Source organism: Stylophora pistillata, chromosome 7 (assembly GCF_964205215.1).
Source record: "Stylophora pistillata chromosome 7, jaStyPist1.2, whole genome shotgun sequence".
NCBI classification, from domain to species: Eukaryota; Metazoa; Cnidaria; class Anthozoa; order Scleractinia; family Pocilloporidae; genus Stylophora; species Stylophora pistillata.
The window spans coordinates 26,575,782-26,585,716 of record NC_142525.1 but is presented as its reverse complement, the minus strand read 5'-3'; the positions used below and the strand labels follow the sequence as shown (position 1 = coordinate 26,585,716).

At 48.2% G+C, this 9,935-nt stretch overlaps 1 long non-coding RNA gene and 2 pseudogenes across 1 annotated transcript in view; all 3 read right to left on the bottom strand.

Annotated features, from left to right (window-relative positions):
- The window catches only part of LOC148727285 (uncharacterized), a 3,521-nt pseudogene extending 3,061 nt beyond the window's left edge, over positions 1 to 460 (bottom strand).
- Positions 1 to 9,935, bottom strand: part of LOC148727278 (uncharacterized) — a 215,138-nt gene that overhangs the window by 92,574 nt on the left and 112,629 nt on the right. The window lies entirely within an intron of this gene.
- Positions 1,140 to 6,222, bottom strand: LOC148727284 (uncharacterized; annotated as a pseudogene).

Genomic DNA, 9,935 nt, shown 5'->3' with positions numbered 1-9,935 from the left:
TCTTTCATCAGGCATCGCATCACTTTGAGCGAGTTGTTCTTGTCTCTCCTTCCGACGCGTGTATAACAGATTTTTATCGGGATCCACAACATCTTTACCACGACCAGACGCAACATATTCAAGAACTCTTTACGATGAAAAGTGGAAAAACTATTAATCATTTCATCAACATTTCATTTAGAAAAGTAATTCCTAAAATCCTTTGATCTTCTTGTACGATTTTAAAATCTGTTTAATTCTCAGAAGTATCACGCACGACTGACAAATACTGTACTTGCCTTTTCGCTAATTGTGCCTTTGTTTTTAACCCCTTTGCTGGATCGCCACGACATTTTAACCAAAAACGAAGTTCATCTGATTTTAGAGCAGTCGGATCTCTTCCTTGAAGTGATGCTCGTGGGATATCTTCCTCCGTAAGAATCTGAGAAAGACGGCTACTTACAGAGTTATAAGCGGCCATATTTTAAACACGAGCTAACAAGGCCTAACTAGCCTCGTTTTCACGTTTATCGCTCCCAGTCTCTTCTCTTTATGCATAGGGTGTATGGTGAAAGCAAAGTGTCGAGCCAGCATGAGCACTCGGGAAATTCACGATCTAGAAGTTTCACTCGATTTAACATCCGGAAGTGTAATCGCGGCACACTGTACTTGCAAAGCTGGTAACAGTGGATACTGTAATTGAAGCGAACTCCTCGATTGATTTGGTTTAATCACAACGATGAAACAGATCTACAGGATAAATCACAAAATCCAAACACTAGGTAATGCGAACTATTACGCTAAACGAAACACAATATAATAGACTTACGATAATAAGTTCAATTCGCAAGGTATTTGTTGATGCTCATGAGTTTTAGTGTCCGAAAAGATCTGGCTGACTAGCACAGGTCAGCAGTCCTAACGAGTCCGCAGTATGTGGCCAGCGGTAGTCCCATCATCCCTCCCAGTCCGAGAACCGAGAAGGGTACAACGTATGGCGTCGGTTGTAGGACTCAAGTGACCCATTGTCCTGTTTCGGGTTCGTACCGTTTGGGTGGCCGTGTTAAGCGGCGAGGACGTGTAGCTGGTTCGGGCGGCGGTTGAGGTGGCGAAATGGGCGTTGTGGAATTGTCAACAGCAGCTACTGGTAACTGGGGGTCTCAGTACTGTATGTCGGGAACGGGGCTGTTATCCTGTGCCGGGAAGAGGGGCAACATCGGTGCTGGGTCGGGGACCGCAGTTGGTACGTTGAGCTTAGCTTCAGTGGTTCGCTTGGACTCAGCATAAGGTTGTGGTGGCACGGGGGGCTGTGGGTGTGGGCACTGGAGAGCACTGCCGGGGAGCTGGTGGGCAGGTGGCGGTGGTGGACGGATAGAGGGCGTGGCTGGTGTATAGGCTCGCAGGAAGCGGCGGTTGCGTAGTGTAATTCGCCCAGAGCCGTCCACCTCGACACGATATTGGTCATGGCCGGCTGATTCCACCACTACCCTAGACCGGTCCCATTTGGTGGGGTTGGGGCCTTGTTGATTCTGCAAGAAGACTCTCTCGCCAAGGGACAGAGGGCGGTGGGGGCGTGAGTGGGCTGTCAGAGACTCTGTTGTGCGAGTGATGCGTGTGCGAAGGGCTACCTCTTTGGCCTCCCATGCTTGACTCCAAAGGGGTCTGATGTGCGGGTTCGAGAACTTCTCAAGGCGGTTTACGAATGAGAGGGAGTCCCTTAGGGGGCGACCGAAGATGATTTGCGCCGGTGACAGGTTGCAGTCTGGGTCTGGGGTGTTGCGTAGCTGTAATATGGCACGCAAGAAACGATCATGGTCGAGGCTGCCTGTCGGGCCTGTGTTGGACATCAGGAGGCGCTTGGCAGTTTTCACTGCGACTTCCGCTCTGCCGTTTGATTGAGGGAAGCTGACGGAGGACACGCGATGTCGTACGCCCCAGAGGCGTAGGAAATCCTGTGTGCTCATAGCGGTGAACTCTGGGCCGCCGTCGCTCGAGATCTCCTCCGGGGCGCCGAAGGTGGCGAAGAAGGAACGCAGATGGCGAACCAGGCCGGCTGAATCCGCGAGGGTGGTCCCAGCTGTTGAACTTAGGACTTCCACCCAGCCAGAAAGGCGATCAACTACGACCAGGTAGTGGCAGCCACTGAAGTCGAAGAAGTCTGCAAAGACGGATTCGAATGGGGATAACGGAGGAGTTGATGGCAGAGGGGGGGGGGTGGCTGCCTGTGAGGGTGCATTTCTGTTGCAGTCTGCGCAGCCCTCCCGAGTGTTGCGGATGTCCTGTGACACCCCTGGCCAGTAGACGATGGTGCGGGCTCGCTGTTCCATGGAAGAGGTTCCTTGATGGGCTGCGTGCAGGCTTTGTAAGACTCGATGACGTAGGGACGGGGGGACGACGACGCGGTCCTGGTAAAGTAGTACGCCCTCTGCCGCGTAGAGAGACTCGCAGATAGGCCGAAGGCTTGTCAGGGTAGGGTCTTCACCGGTGATTGGTTTTCCTTGCTCGACTGAGGTGAGAAGGGGGCCCAGGGAGGCGTCTGCAGCTGTCTCTGTTGCAAGGAGAGACCAAGGGATGGCGCCAAGTGCGTGGGTGTCATTGCGGATGGTGTTTATCAAGGCAGACTCTGCGATGTCGGGAAAGCTGGGTGATCCGTGAGAGATAGTATCCTCTGTGCAGGATGGGGAAGGGTATCTTGAGGCGGCATCGGCCGCGTGGTTACTCTTGCCGGGTAGGTGTCTGATCGCGAAGCGCCATTGGAGAGTGCGCTGTTTGAGGCGGAACAGGCGCGAGTTGGTGATTTCATCCAGAGTGCGGTCACCAAAGATCTTTACAAGTGTTTTGTGGTCGGTGGCTATCACGAGGTTGTCGCACCCTTGCGTGAAGTAGCGTGTCTGCTCTAAACCCCAGGCGACTGCGAGGGCTTCTCCTTCAATAGCAGCGTACCGCTGTTCAGCAGAGTTCAAGAACCGGGAATCGGCCAATGTGATTTTCCATCCCCCGGAGCAGCAGTCGGGAACGCCGGAGAGGCAACTGCAGTGCTGTTGAAGGAGGAAGTAACCGATGCCCCGCTTGGACCAGTCAGGGCGAAGGCAGGTGCGCCGCTGCATGTCGAAGATTTCTACCCCCTGGCGGATAGCTGCAATGATGGCTGCCTTGGAAGCTTGAAACGCTGCCTCGAGCTCAGGGGGCCAGGAGAATTTACAGCGGGGGCTGAGAAACGGCTTGAAGGGGGCCATTGAGTCACGTAACTGGGCGTAGTTGGAAACCTGGTTCACCAGGCCAAGCCAACTCCTGATGTCTGTGGTACTGGTAGGAGAGGGGAAGTCCTTTATGGCGTCTAGGTACTTGGGGAGTGGTTCTATGGTGCTATCAGACACTCTGAACCCAGCGAAGTCTACGCTCCTCTCTGCGAACTGGAATTTCTCAGGGTTGAGCACTATCCCTGCCTGGCCAACGCGGGTGAGGAAGTCGATGGTCCTCCACCAGTGTTGTTCGAGAGGTGTGTGTCGAAGGGGACTGTGTCATCAACGCATCGTTCTCTGCGCTCAAACTCCGCGAGGACGGCATCGAAACGGCGATTGTAGCCGTCCCCCGAGGACATGAAGCCTTGAGGTGCCCGCGTGTAGTGCCAGCGGCCAAATGGTGTGATGAAAGTGGTCAGGTGGCGGTCAGAAACGCGCAGAGGAACGCTGTGATAGCCGTTCCAGGCATCGGTTACGGTCTTCCAAGTGTCCTTGGGGATACGACAAGCGAGGTGAAAGGGCGACTCCATGGCAAAAGTCTCACGTTGACAGAATTTGTTCAGTGGCGAGATGTCCACAGTGTGGCGTGGGGAGCCGTCGTGCTTTCGTGTGATGACCATCCTATGACACCACGTAACGGCTTCGCCGTAAGGCACACCCTCGATGACGCCAAGAGCTTCGTCGCGCAGGAGGTCATCGTACACCCGTTGCTGCCAGTGGAGGGGTATGTTGGCCGGTGTGTGGCAGGCCTTAGGTGTGGCTGCGGGGTCAACATGGATCGCTATGGGTGGGCCCTCCATACATGGTAGCGCTCGATGAGGGCAAGTGTTGAAAGTGGATGAGGCATATCTGTCGAGAAGCCAGGCTTTCATTGTTGCATTGTTCTCTGGCGTACAGGGGAACGGCAGCTCAGAGGGACGTGGCGGTGTTGCTCCACGCTGTGGGCACGAGCACGTTGTGTTGCGCGCAATGGTGGGTTCCGGGCAGCCATCATTGAGGGCCCTCGTAGCGTTGATTGCTGGTGAGGGGCTGGGAACATGTGGCTGTTTATCAGAGGTATCACTTACAGAATGGCTGCTAGTGGAGTTGTCAAGGGATGGGAAGGTACGCGGCAATAGACCAAGGTTCAGGAGTGAGTCGTAAGACAGGTACAGGTCCTTGACAGAGCTGCTCACATAGACCATCGAGTGGCATGCTGTTATGTCCCCGCTGCTGAACTGTGTAGCGAGTTTTGCGAAGAACGCTCCCTCTATCGAGATGGGCGAGCGGTTAGCTGCTGACAGGCTGAGGCTGATGGGGTGTAGGTGGTCACGAGAGAAACCGCAGGCTAGGAAGTCGGATAACGACCACAAGTCTGATTGGGCGCCAGTGTCGGCTATGGCGGATACTTCAGCGTGGATGGCTGAGGAGGGCTTGGAGATGTCACTGTCGTTCCCGCCAGGTCGGGAGAGGGATATGGTGATGGGGAGCCTAGGATGATCTCTCAAGCGGGCCCTTTTCCACTCCTCCTTGGAGAAGATATGGTGGTCTAATCGCGCTGCGAATGGTTTGGTGACAGTGGCATGTGTGGTTGCCTTCCGGGTGTGATGGTGTCGTTGGGAGGCTCGAGGGGGTCCTACACTCTTGGTTTAGAATGCTGCTATCTGTGAAATTGGCTCCGTTGCTGTGGCATGGACCCCTGGAGCCTGGGGCAGGCGCTGTGGGGGTTGACGCTGGTGACGTTTTTTACGGCGACTGGCCCTGTAGCATTCGATGCACATGTGGTGGGATTTCTCGTTCCAACCACGGGCTCCTTCCGTGAAGAGCTTAAAGGTGATGTGACAGCCGGGGCATGATGCTTCCTTCGCCCGATCTGCCTGAGAAGGAGGGGGGGCATGGTTCGGTGGCGATGTCTTTTGCTTCACGAAGGAGGAGGCAGCTGAGAGCGAAGGGGAGGGGAGGGTATTGCGTGCCATCTCTTTAGTTTCTACCAAGGCGATGGCCTCGTTTAATGGTTTCTCTAGTATGCCTGCTATGCCCAGCACTTCCCTCCTGATGTCAGAGTCGTAAAGGCCATTCAGGATGACGTCACGGATGACGTGGTCGGTGTAGTCGACCGAAGCGCCGCAGGTGCACGAAGTAGTGTAGGAACAAGTTTCCGCCTTCCCCCGCACTTTAGCTGTAAAGGTACGAAAGGGCTCATCACGTTCCTGCCGCAACTGGAGAAGCTCTGTACGTAGCACGCAAGTGGCGACTAGGATTATCGCTAAAGAGCGCATGGCGGCCAGCAGCCCAGTTAGGTTTTCAGAAGCTGCATTTGGATTGGCTTTAAGGAGGCTGTCCCCAAGTTCAGGTCCCGCACACTGGAAGAGCTGGAAGGGCGCCGAGGCATCGTTGATGCCTGAGCCTGATTTGAAAACCTCCCAGCGTCTTGTGAAGACATTCCACTCTTCTATCATGACTCCGATGTTTATTTTCGGCCGCTCTAGTTTCGGGCCACTGGTTGTTGTGGGTGCTGGAGGTGCTGTAGGCGCCGGGACGCGGTGGGCCAGATCGTGATTTGAGATGAGGGCAATTGCCAAGGCCTCAGAGACGTCCTCTGTTGCGAATGTGCAGTCAGGCACGGAGCATTCGACGACTACCATGATTACGTGACCGTCTGTTTCATGAAGCGAACTCCTCGATTTATTTGGTTCAATCACAACGATGAAACAGATCTACAGGATAAATCACAAAATCCAAACACTAAGTAATGCGAACTATTAAGCTAAAGGAAACACAATATAATAGACTTACGATAATAAGTTCAATTCGCAAGGTATTTGTTGATGCTCATGAGTTTAAGTGTCCGAAACGATCTGGCTGACTACCACAGGTCAGCGGTCCTAACGAGTCCTCAGTATGTGGACAGCGGTAGTCCCATCAGTAATCATGTAATGTGTATTCTTCTTGAACTCGCCCGTTACTTCTTGGAAGAGTTAGATAAGGTTCCTGAGGAAGCAGCATGTACAAGCATGTCAAAGAAATGGGGTATCCCAGGTAAAATATGAACTTATTTTTTAACTAATTACACTAGCCCTCCCTGATTAGCTGTAGCTACCTGCGGGCAGTTCCGCTGCAAATAGTTTAAATGAAATTAATAACAGAATGTTGCTGTATGTTTCTGTTGTAGTTCCCAAGGTGAGAAGGGTCTTCCAAAAGAACCTATAATGAGTACATCATTTCAAAAGGAGTTAACAAACAAGGGGATAAAACCAACTCTGTATGATCCAAGGGTCAAGGAAAGACAAAAATTAGATATCCCTTGGGTTCAGGTAATGCAAAAGCAATTAGAATCAATTCATCCTCTTATTGGTTTTTCGCATGTCATCCCTAAAAACCCTAAATTACTGAGCAAGATAGACACCACCAAGTATGGACCACTTTTTATTGGATCTCCACTCTCTTTCCATTGAAGTGCCTTGGAGTTCAATTTTACTGTTGTCACTAACCTGGAGCCAGCTGTTAACCTTACCCAAGCTGAATCATCTGACATTTACAAGATAAACTTGCCACACCAATTCCCAGATTTACCTGAAGCTGTCCATTTCATTACTAATCAAGAAAAGTTCATTGAACAATTAAGGGTGACACATCAAGAAAGCAGTGATGTTGAGAAAGGAACTGTTAAGCGAAGGGAATGCTCTGAATGGATTAAACACCGCAAAAATAGACTTGGATCATCAGTGTGTCACACAATTTATGGAAGAAAAAGAAGTTTCAATAATCTTGCCAAGGAACTTAACCAGTCCTTTAAGCCTCTTGATGAAATGCCAGCATTTCAACAGAAAAAGTTAAAGCATGGCATAAAATTTGAGTCAGTGGCAAGAGAGAAATACCATGATGTCATGAAGCACTATTTGAAGAGGCCAATTACCTTGAGGGAGATAGGAATGGTTATTCCCCCAAGCATGTTTTGGCTTGAGGGCAGTCCAGATGGCCTTGTGATTGATGCATGTTCTTCCTCTGGGAAGATAGGAACAATTGAACTGAGATGTCCAGAGGAGAAGAAGAACCACACCCCACAGGAGGCAATGGAAGATGACTTATTTTATATGGAATTGGTCGATATGGTAAACCAAACCTGAAGAAAGATCATCACTTAGGGTATTACACTCAAGTTAGGCTGGTTATGGGTTTCTGTGGTTTACAGTGGGTTGACTTTGTAGTTTATCTGTTCAAGGGAATGATCATTACAAGGGTTCTATTTGTTAAGATTATTTTGACCAGGTAGTATGTAAACCACGCACCTTGTATGTGAAATGGTTTCTCCCTCAGCTCATGGCCTGAATTTGGTTTGGTGCATTGCACAATATAGCTGATCAAGATGTGACATAATTACGTGTTCTAATTTTTCTGGAGATTTTAGCCTTAAGCTCCAGTCGTAATCAATAGAAGTAGACATTGGGCATAAAAGGATCAGCCAGAGAATAATATACTGTGATTACACTTTTGACAATACATTAAAAGGGTTGTTTCTGTCAATTTTACTAAGGTTACTTCATCCATGTGCAAGAGTATTAAAACACGTTGAAAGTGTTACGTTTATTTTGATACTGAAATGTATTGAGAAGTGCAATTACTTGAATGCACCGTTGTGAAAATTAAGTTTCTGAGTAAGTTCTTTGAGCTTCTCAGCAGTAACTTGTCTTTTAGTCCTACATATCTTTACTTTTGTCAGTCCAGTGATATGTGCAAGTAACACAAGAATAATACTGCAGGTGTTAAAAATCATGGAAAGAAAAGTGATTATCAATCATTCTTAACAGAGCAGTGTTGTCATCAAAAAGGGAAATACATTTTTTGAATGTAAACCAACTTGACCCTTGTAAATAATAGCACTAGCTGAAGTGAATGGTAAACCTTAATTTCTTTATTGCTTAATAAGTGGGTCCATAAAGTTGCAGAGAAGACAAGCCACTGTCCATATTTGGTATATGATCCCATTCAAATTCAGTGGAATTTCATTCTTTAAGACTTTAAATTTCTTTATACGAGCAATAATACGTTCCACGTGGATTCTAACTGAAGAAATTGTTTGACTCATGACATCTTCCTTGTCAAGCTGCTCCTTGCCATCAAGAAATACAGGTATGTTTACCTTAACTCCAAGTGGGTCAAGTAGTTCCTGCATGGTAAATCCCCTGTATGCCATAACTGAATCTCCTTTCTCCCAAAGTCCTGGGTGTAGTATACCACACCTGGATACTATTTCCTTATCTGATAGCGATCCTGGATACAACTGACTCACAAAAGTTACTGCTCCCGAGGGACTGATCCCAACTAGAGCTTTGTATGTCACATGGTGCTTAAAGTGTGAGTAAAGGGCACTCTGTGTAATTAGGCTAGTTGGCACTTGCACAAAGATCTCTGTACAGTCAATGATGCATCTTGTTGAGGGATAAGTGTCCTTAAAACATACTGGCATGGATGAAATAACCTGATCTTTACATGGCCATATAGGAATGCTTCCTAAACAGAAGTACATATAATTTGAACAGGTGATCAAGTACCTAGAAATTGTTGACTCGCCAATACCAAATAACCATGCCAAATGTTTCTGTCCAAATCCACATCTTAACCACACCAAGAACATAAACAATTGCTCAATAACGTCCAATTTAGGGCTCATACAAGGCTTACTTCCTTCTGTAAATCAATATTTATCGGGTTCCTCGGGCACCTTCTTTGAAGCCTCATAGTATTTCAAATTACTAGCATTCTCACCTGGATTTAAAATTTGGAGAAGAATGTCAAACTTCACTGGATGCAAACCAGTGAATGACTTGAAAACATCTACTTATTCTCTTATGTTCCTTGAGTTCAACTACTTTTTAAACAACTTTTGTCTTTCAGCTTTCAGCTCACGGTTTTCCTTTTCAGCATCACGTTTTTGTTTAATCAAATCAGAGATTTTCATATTCACCTTTTCTACAACTTCTCTCAAATGAGCACAGTTTCGCAGGTCACTGCTGTTTTATTATTTTGATTAACAAAACTTGAGCTTAAAGAAGATGGTTCTGATTCAGGCTTAGAGTTTTCATTTTGCACAAAACGCTCTTGAAGACACCTCTTCGGTGATTTTCGACCAAATGTCCTTCCACTTTTTTTTCCAGCTGAAAAGAGAAGGAATGGTAGTATTGTCCTTCAGATCTTTCTTGCCATTTTTATTTCCTCTGGGCGAAAATAATGTTCACACACCTTAGTGTATTCAGTCACAACAAATCCATCTCGGTGTTCTTGTCTCTTTATAGCCAAAAGCCAACGATTTTTAACTTTGGCTTCCAAAGGGAAAGAAAAAAATGAAATGCCAGTTCTATTCCCTTGGTTGTCGTAAAACAAACTTTGACAGTCAGGCACGCAGCAATATTTACTTCCGCCACCGGGCGAACAACCCAAACAGTTGTCCGCCATGTTTTATGTTTGTCCACCCGAGCCTCGCTTTCATGCTTAAGCCCGTGGGCTTGTGACGAATGCGGAAAAGGTCTATTAAGAGGACTTAATTGCTCAGGTGAATAAAGAGATGCGCGCACTCTGATTGGTCGAGGATTACGTCATATCTCGCTATTAACACCACGCGCTGGTTGATTACGGACGCCAAATTTTAATGTGGCTGCCTCGCGTTTTGACGATAAGTGACAGAGGAAGTGATAAACGCAATAGAAGAAAACTCGACTCTGAAGATGTTACTAAGTT